Below are 9,836 nucleotides of genomic sequence, written 5' to 3'. Positions count from 1 at the left end.
CGTCCTCTACTTTATCTTAACTCAAGGTCAACAGGAGTGTAGCCACCTGTGTCGACCTTCTGCGGGCTTTGTTGCAGTAGCTTCATAACTGGATTCCTTTCCCTCAGTCTGTTTCCAGCAGTACGTATAAAGATCCTTTTACAATATAAACAATGGTCCAAACCACGGGTCTCATTCTGAGTAAAAGCCAAAGGCATCATAATGACCTAGAGAACCTCCACAGCCGGCTGCCACTTTGTCTTCTTCTGACTTCCTCTCTCTCCTCTCCCCACCCTTGCTCATTTGCTTTCTGGCTAGTCACCAAGCCCATCAGGTGTGCAAGGTTTGGTCTTTCAACTCCTGGAGACCTTCCTTGAGGACCTTAGTTTTCATTGAAATGTATCATTCCAATAGCAGTTCTTCCAACCTTGTACTCATGATCTCCTTTTTTCTACTGTATTTCTTTCTGCTTACTTTCTCCCCCACCCCCAGCATAAATTTCACTAGAGTGCAAACTCCCCTGAGGTCATAGAATGTTGCCTCTTTTTGTTTATCATTATCTTCTCAGCACTGAACACAGTCCCAGACACGAAGTGTTCACTTAGTACGTATTTGCTAAGTAAATGGTTGCATTTCTGTTATGCTGGGTAGTCAGTGAGTTGCCCTGCACTTGGAGCATGCAGTACTTAGTTCATACACAGAAATGATGTGCATGCCCCCAAGGCAAAGACCTTGGTTCTAAGTGTAAAACACAGGAAGCTGGTGGGAGGATGGCGGAAACTCTTCGTGAAATATGTGGCTTCCAGGGATCTGAAAGAGGGAAACTAAGGGGACACAGTGAGTTTGTAGCATCAATACTGGGCTGCAAACCACAGCATTAGTGGTTCAATCCCAGCAGCCACTTCAAGGGAGAAAGATGAGGGTTTCTGTGCCTGCAAAGATTTACAGCCTTGGAAACCCGATACAGAGTTGCTGTGAGTTGGCAGTTTAGTGCTTATCCTACAGCACCACAGCAGAACTTTGGTTGGTCTGTTGTTGTCAGGTGCCGTCTAGTTGGTTCAGACTCATAGTGACCCTGTGTGCAACAGAACGAAACACGCCCGGCCTTGTGCCAGCCTCACAGTCATTGTTACGCTTGAGCCCATTGCTGCTGCCACTGTGGCCATCCATCTTGTTGGGGGTGTTATTCTTTTTTGCTGACCCTCCACTGTACCAAATATGATGTCCTCTGGGGACTCAAGTAAGAGAAATGAAGTCTTGTGATCCTAGCTTCCAACACAAATTTCTTTGTTCTTCTGGCAGTCCATGGTACTTTCAATATTCTTCTCCAGCACCATAACTCATATGCATCAATTCTTCTGTGGTCTTCCCTATTCATTATGCAACTTTCGCCTGCATATAAGACTATTGAAGATACCATGACTTGGGTCAGGTTCACCTTAGTCCTCAAATTGACATCTTTGCTCTTGAACACTTTAAAGATTTGCCTAATGCAATATATCATTTGATTTCTGGACTGCTGCTTCCATGAGTGTTGATAGTAGATCTCAGCAAAAAGAAGTCTTTTATAACTTTTTTCTTTGAATCTTTTCTTCGCTTATCATGGTGTTATTTTTTGGTCCAGTTGTGAGGATTGTTGTTTTCTTTTCATTGAGGTACAACCCATATAGAAGATATTGCAGGTCGTTAATGAGTCTGCCTCCAATCCTAATACCACATTTTTCAGATGATGCAGTTTCTCGGATTATTTGCTCTAGTTTACAGATTAAGTATTGTGAAAGAGTACAACCGTGGTGCCCACCTTTCCTGATTTTACACCATTCGTGTTCTGTTCTTTTGGAAGGACTACCTCTTGGTCTATATACAGGTTCCTCAGGAGCACAGTTAGGGAATTTTGTTGTTGTTCAGTGCCTTGGAGTTGGTACTGACTCATAGTGACCCTGTATAGAGTTTCCAAGGAGCAGCTGGTGGGTTTGAATTGCTGACCTTGTGGATAGCAATCCAGTGCTTATCCTACAGCGCCACACCAAGGATTTTTTCAAAATGCTGTTCTTTTTCTAATTTACTGAGGTCATTAATACCTGCATTTATGGTTATCAATTCTCCCTGAGCAGCATTCCACAAGTTGATAATATTCTTAGGAGGACTTTTTATAGATCCATGTACATGTTTAATCTAATTACTGATATATTTGGATTCTAAACTAACATGATTTCTATTTCTCACATCAGTTATATGTTCATTGCTCTATTCTTGCCTTCTCTTGGATTAATATTTTATTCCATTTGTTCACGTTATATTATTTGTTGTTGTTATGTGCCGTGGAGTCGGTTCCGACTCATAGCGATCTGGCACAGGGTTTCCAAGGCTGTAAATCTTTACGGGAGCAGAACGCCTCATCTTTCTCCCGCAGAACCTCTGGTAGTTTCAAACTGCTGACCTTACGGTTCGCAGCCCAATTCGTAACCACTACGCTACCAGAGCTCCTTATATTTATCTACAGTTCTGTTGGTGGCTCTTGTTGTTGTTAGGTGGCGGCAAGTCGGTTCTGACTCCTAGCAGCCCTGTGTAGAAGGCTGGAACACTGCCTGGTCCTGCACCATCTGCAGTTGTTGCTGTGTTTGAGCCCATTGTTGACGTCACTGTCTCGATCCATCTCATCGAGGGTCTTCCTCTTTTTCGATGACTCTCTACTTCACCAAGTATGATCTTCTTCTCCACGTAGCTGATTCCTCCTGATAACATGTCCAAAGTATGTAAAACAAAGTACTCCTATCCTTGCTTCTAAGAAGGATTCTGACTGTACGCGTTCTAAAAACACCTTTGTTCGTCTGGCTGTCAGTCTGTAGTATAGTCAAGGTTCTTTGCCAAGAAGATATTTCAGAGGGCATCAGTTCTGCTTTCTTTAGTCTTCTTTATTCATTGTCCAGTTTTTGCATGTATATGAGGTGATTGACAGTACCATAGCTTGAGTCAGGGATCTCTTTGCTTTTGAACTCTTTAAAGAGTTCTTTTGCAGAAGATTTGTCTAGTGCAATACGTTGTTTGATTTGACACCTGCTTCCATGGGCACTGATTGGGGATCCAAGTAAAATAAAATCCTTAATAGTTTTATTATTTTCTCTGTTTATCATGATGTTACTTATTGTTCCAGGTGTTGAGGATATTGTTGTCTTTTTTTTTTTTTTTTTAATATTTTAGGGTTTATTAATCCTCTTGTGAAAAACCCACAGTCATCACAGAATATTTATTCCTTCTGGTATCCAATCTCCAGCTCACTTTTTGCCAGCACCAACATTGGCCTTTGCAGTCCCCCTTACTTTCTTCATTCTGTTTTCACATTCCTTGAGCTGTTTTCTTCTTCTCCTATAGGCCATGTCTTGTAAGACTGTGTTTGGGTTCGGTTTTCTTTGCATAATCCAAGGAATCGTAAATCATGCCAAAGCCAGTGGTCTTGCCACCACCAAAATGGGTTCTGACTCCAAATATAAAGATGACATCTGGTGTCATCTTATACATTTTGGCAAGTCTTAGGTACTGTTGCCCTCCCGGGGTGAAGGACATCAATGACCATTTGTTTCCGCTGAAGGAGTCGATCATGAATTTCCTTGTCCGGTTAGTTACTGTGTCATTTATGATGGCGGCAGACGTTCAGGCAGCCGGGGAGAAAAAGGGATTTTGTTTTCTTGATGTGAGAGGTATAATCCATACTGAAGACTGTAATCTTTAATCTTTGTCAGCAAGTGCTTCAACTCTTCTAAGCTTTCTGCAAGCTGGGTTATGTCATCTGCATATGACAAGTTGTTAATAAGTCTTCCTCCAACCTCCTGCCATGTTCTTCAGATACTACAGCTTCTTATATTATTTGCTCAGTATACAGATTGAATAAGTATGGTAAAGGGTGCTACCTTGATGAACACCTTTCCTGATTTTAAGCTAGTATCTTCTTGTTCTGTTCAAACAACTGCCTCTTAGTCTGTGTATATGGGTCTAATGATGTGTTCTGGAGTTTTCATTCTTTGCATATGGTATCCATAGTTTGTTATGATCCATACAGTTGAATGTCTTTACATATTCCAGAAAACACCGGTAAACATCTTTCTGGTGTTCTCTGCTTTCAGCCAAGATACATCTGACGTCAGAAACAATGTCCTCTTCTGAATCTGGCTTGAGTTTCTGGTAGTTCCCTGTTTATGTACTGCGGTAATTGTTTTTGAGTTATCTTCAGCAAAAATTTGTTTGCATGTGACATTAATGTTGTTAGTTTTTTTAATAACTACCCTGTAGTCTGCAGGACAAGATGAGGTTTTCTGCTCCTGAGAAGATGTAAAGAGAAAACCCTGTATGAGTTGAAACTGACTCAGTGATTCTTAATGACGACTCTTAACAACAACAACAACAACAGTGACCCTGGAGATTTCACCAGACATCCTTGGCTAATTAAAGTCGCATATAAGTACATAGTTTGATCTCTTTTCAGGTAATGCTGGAGCCTTGGAATATTTATTGTTCATTCACACCTCCCCTCCATTTGTTTCATTACTGTCATTTGTTTTTATTCTGCATACTTGTTAACACCGTGAGGCACGCATCTTGTTTTGCAGGGTTAGTATTTATTTAGATCTCCCTTGTATTCTCCTTCTGGTCTTCATTTCTTCCAGCCCACAGTACTTCTGTCTGGGATTGTATTTCTGTTGTCTGAAGAACTGCTTTTAGTGTGGATCCACTTGTGAACAGAGTCTCTGTTTTTATTTGTATGGAGAAATACTTACCTTCATTTTCAGGTGATGTTTAGACTGAGTTAGAATTGTAGGTTGGCAGTTTGATGGCTTTTCCTTTTGTTGGTGTATCAGCTGTCAGTCTTTTGGTTAGGGTTTAACAGTCTATGACTCTTTTCTGCCTTCCCTTACTGCTTTAAAACATTCCTAATTTTCTGTTTGTGGCTTTAAGCTTTTTATTGTCAGTGGGGTGAAGACATACAGAGCAGGTTAGTTTTCCACTGAACAATTCATACCCATTTTCTTTCATGTCATTGATTACAATCCCTACTTCCTCCCTGGGTGTCCTCCCCCTTTCCTAACCCTTCTGAACTCTGTCCTTGGGTAATAAGTGCTGCCCTTTTGGTCTCAAATGGTTGATGATTCTAAGGTGTGCGTGATTGTGCTCAGGTGTAGCTATGTTCCTAGTGTTCTAGATCCCCCCTCTTGTATAGCTGAAGATTGAGCCATAGGGATGAGTTCATTTCCAGACCTGAAGGGTGACTTAAAGTCCATAGTCTCAATCTGAATTTCTTGTGTTTTTAAGAGTTTTGTTCTGATATACTTGCATTTGTTTTCCTTAATATAATGGGGCTTTCAAAATTTTTGTGGAAAGAAAAAATGATAAGATAATGGAATTTTTCCATAAACTTTTTGAAGCCCCTTTTATGTCTTTATTGAAGCTTGTTGTTGTTAAGTGCTGTCAAGTTGGTTCCAACTTTACAGAGACCCAGTACAGGGTTTCCGAGGAGCAGCTGGTGAGTTTGAACCGCCAACCTTGAACTTCAAAATGACCTTGCGTTCCAGTTCTTAGGGTTTAACACTTTTTGAATCTATTACTTGAAATGAAGTCCTAATTTTGGACCATTACTTTCCAATCTCTCTTCATTCTCGCCTTCTATTTCTGATGGTCATAACATGGCAGGTTTGATCATGGCCTGGGAATATGTTGGGATTGTTAAGAGGGAAATTGATGTGGTTGGATTCTTCATCTTTGTGGATGCTTGAAGTCTCTCAAATAGATGGTGGTGGTGGTGGTTTTTATGTGTCATGGAGTGGGTTCCGACTCATAGTGACCCTGCATAGCGTTTCAGAGGCTGTAAATCTTTACGGGAGCAGAAAGCCTCATTTTTCTCCTGCGGAACAGGAACAGCTGGTAGTTTCGAACTGCTGACCTTGCGGTTCGCAGCCCAATTTGTAACCACTACGCTACCAGAGCTCCTTAAATCGATGTTAGGAGTTGAATAAATGAGAATGATGGCGAGCTCACTGCCAAGGGTTTCCTTGAATGAGTGGGTAGGAAAATGTGACCATTAGTGTGGTCATAGGCTGGTAGGTGGCAACAGCAGGGGGGGATGGGTGGTAGACACATAAATCATTATGTGGAGCAAAATCCTGAAAACAGAAAAGAGAAACAAGGAGGGTACTTCTCCTTCCTGGCCTAGGCAATTGAGAAGTTGAGGCAAAACAGTGTCTCCACTTATGAGCTAAAGTAATGCAGGAAAGGTTTTTTTAAAAACAAGAAGGCATTTCAGAGGACTTGGCTGAAGGGCTGGGAAGGGGAGAAGAATGAGATAGGAGATTTTAATGGAAAGTACGGAGCATTGTAAGACACACATGACCTTATAGCAATGACAGGTAATGTTGTGAAGTGCCGTCGAGTCCATTCCAACCCATAGGGACCCTGTATAGGGTTTCCAGGGAGCAGCTGGTGAGCTTGAACCACCGACCTTGCAGTTCAAACAACTTTGCAGTCTGACGCATTGGCCCACAGCGCCACACCAAGACTCTGACAGGTAATATTGGGGCAGGCCTAATGGCATCCGTTCAGATTATTTCAGAGATAAAGATGGACAGTTAGAATTTCTATCCTGGTATGGTGCTTCCCTTCAAGCATGGGGGCTCCCGAGATGGTAGCTTCCCAAAGCTCTAATCTGTTGGTATTTCTGAGACTTTCCGAGCCTTTACCACCCATCTGTGTTTTGATGTGGTTAGTTTGTATGTTGCTGTGATGCTGGAAGTCAAAAGTATCTGTGTACTAACAGGGTGACGCATAGTGGACAGGTCAGCAGAGCTTCCAGACTAAGACAGAATAGGAAGAAAGGCTTTGCCATAAACTACTGGAAATTAGCCAGTGAAAATTATGAGTCCCAACAGAATATTGCTCAAGATAGTATTGGAAGATGACCCCTAGGAAGAAACTCAAAATACACAGTGGCTGGAACAGTAGACTCATTTGCCCACTTATACCACACCCTATCCTATAAGTCTCTCTCAACTTCTTCCCCTATTTTTCAGATGTAATTGAGTTTTTAAATTCATTTAAAATGTGTACATGGTGAAATTCACTGTTTGGTTTAGACTTCTTTGAGTCTAGACAAATGTGAACAGTCTTGTAGCCACCACTGTCTCCAACATCCCTTTTCCCTTCGTAGCCACGCCTACCCCATCCCTCTTCTTTTATCCATTCTCTGTCCTGGTAGTTTTGCCTTTTCTAGAATATCATAGAAATGGAATTTTACATTATCTGGCCTTGTGGGACTGGCTTCATTTAGTCATCATACTATCTATCTCTGAGACCCGTCTTGTTGATTTTAATTGATGTTAATTGATGTTTAATTGATACTCCATGTTTGTTTATCCATTCATCCATTAAAGGATAATTGGGCTGTTTCCAGTTTGGGGCAATCCTTAGTCCTGGTGTGGCGCTCTGGGTTAATGCCCAGACTGCAAAGCCGTTTGAACTGCAAGGTTGGCGGTTCAAGCTCACCTGTTGCTCTTGGGAAACCCTATACAGCGTCACTATTGGTCAGAACTGACTTGATGGCACTTAACAACAAACATTTGCAAATAGATTTTTATGTGAGTATAAGTTTTCGTTTCTCTTGAGTAAAGAGAGGTGAGATTGTTGGGTCATATGGTGTCTGTGTAACTTCCTAAGAAATGGCCAGTCTCTTTTCCATAGTGGTCCTGCCATTTTGTGTCAGCATCAGCAGGGTATGTGAGCTACAGGTATTTTGCTTCCTGAACCCCAGCATCTGCGTCTGTTTGCTGGGTTGTGTTTCGGCTCCATTCTACGAGTGTGTCACTGCCGTTGTTGTTTGTAGTGCCCTAATGACTAAAAATATTGGGCTTCTTTTCATGTGCTTATGCCATCAGTAAAATACATCTGTGTACATCTGTGAAGTACCTGTTTAAATATTTGCTTTTTTAAAAAATTGGGTTGTCTGTTCGCTTACAGTTGAGTTGTTAGAATTCTTTGTCTAGTGCGTAATTTGCAGTTATTTTCTCCAAATCTTCGCCTTGTCTTTTTATTTTCTTATGCTTATCTTTCACCAAGTAAAGGTTTTAAGTTTTAAGTTCAATTTTAACGTGTGTGTGTGTTTGTGTGAGTGTGTGGGGGGGGAGGTTGCTTACAGAATAAGGTATGTCTCTTTTTTTGCATATGGATGTTCAGTTGTTCCAGTACCATTTTGTTGAAGAGACTGTCCTTTCTCCATTATGTCCATTTCTGAGCTGTGTATTCTACTTCATTGCTCTCTGTGTTTCTTTTGCCTGTTTTGATCACTGTAGCCATAAAATGTCTTGAAATTAGTGTGCATTCTTCAAGTTTATTCGTTTTCAAGCATTATGACTTTTCTAGATCCTTTACTTTTTGTTATAAATTTTTCTCACTATTTACCAAAAATTCTATGCTATTTTGACTGGAAAGCAGGAAGGGGTGGGGGTGGGGGGCATGTCTGACTTCCTTTGGCTTCATAAGGGGGAAGGAGAATCAGGCTAAGGCCAGTGCCTGTGAGGTGGAGGCCAGACATACTTCTACCCTTCGACCTTGTTTGCCTTCTTAAGACGCCACCCATTTCTTCTACAGTGTACTCTGCATCTCGTCTGGGTCTGCTAATCTATTGCAATGGCCACACAAAACTCATGATTCTGGGGTTTGTTAGGAAAGGAAACAGGGTACAATTCAGAAGCAGAAACAAGTCAGGACATGTGTGATCAGTTCTCCAGTCAGGACCATCTGCCCTCTGCACACTGCAGACATACCTCACTCTTGTCTTAGGCTTCTCAGCCATGTGGCCTCTTGGCCTCTGCTCTGCCCTGGCAAGTGTTACAAAGCTCCTTTAGCCAGTCCGTCACTGCCCAAAGGGCACATCTGTAAGCCAGCCTCCTACTCGGAGGTACTCAGCCGCTGTTCTCTGTGGCCATGGGGCAAGTGCTTTGCTAGTTGGGGATCTCACACACCTTTCATAGCTCTGCTTTCTTGATGGTCCTGGGATCATCTGTTTCTACTTCTGAAATGGTTCCTTTTAAATCTGCTGTTCCTATTGGGGTGGTAACAGTCCTGGCATTAAAGTCTTGTGGACCATAGTTCACACGGTCCCACCCAGTCATTTTGGACCACAGCGGCTCCTTTCTATAAACTCTGGACTGAGAACCATAAAATCTGTAGTTCGAGCCCACCAGCCATGCCACCGGAGAAAGATGAGGCTTTCTGCAAAGATTTAAAGCCCCAGAAACCCTGTGGATTAGAACTGACTCAAAGACACTTAACCACAAGAATAACCCAGTCTTTTGAGGGATTTTAAAAAGACTTTCGGATTGAAAAATCATACTAAGTAAATTCACAGTAACACCAATGTATGGATTGGTTAGTTGTTGTTGTTAAGTGCCATTGAGTTGGTTCTGACTCATAGTGATCTTATATAGGGTTTCTGAGGAGCAATCATGAGCTTGAACCTCTGACTTTGCTGTTCAAATCGACCTTACAGTCCAGTGCATTAACCCACAGCACCACACCACAGAGAATTAATGTCCTAAATTAATGTTGTCCAACTCAGGAAAACATTACCTTTCCGTGTATATGTTGTTGTCAGGTGCCATCGAGTCGGAACCGACTCATAGCGACCCCATGCACAGCAGAACGAAACAATGCTCGATCCTGGGCCAACTTCACCACCGCTGCCACCCCCGAGTCCATCAATGATGCCACCTGGCTGATCCATCTTGTTGGGGGTCTTCCTCTTTTTCTCTGACCCTCCACCCTACCCAGCATGACATCCTTCTCCAACGATTGTTTCCTCCGGACTACATGTCCAA

At 42.1% G+C, this 9,836-nt stretch overlaps 1 pseudogene; it reads right to left on the bottom strand.

The window, feature by feature from the left end:
* Nucleotides 1–3,254: 3,254 nt before the first annotated feature.
* LOC102823805 lies at nt 3,255–3,630 on the bottom strand (annotated as a pseudogene).
* Between the last annotated feature and the right edge of the window lie 6,206 nt (nt 3,631–9,836).

Source organism: Chrysochloris asiatica, unplaced genomic scaffold (genome assembly GCF_000296735.1).
Source record: "Chrysochloris asiatica unplaced genomic scaffold, ChrAsi1.0 scaffold00034, whole genome shotgun sequence".
NCBI classification, from domain to species: domain Eukaryota; kingdom Metazoa; phylum Chordata; class Mammalia; order Afrosoricida; family Chrysochloridae; genus Chrysochloris; species Chrysochloris asiatica.
This window is presented reverse-complemented; position numbering and strand designations above follow the sequence as displayed.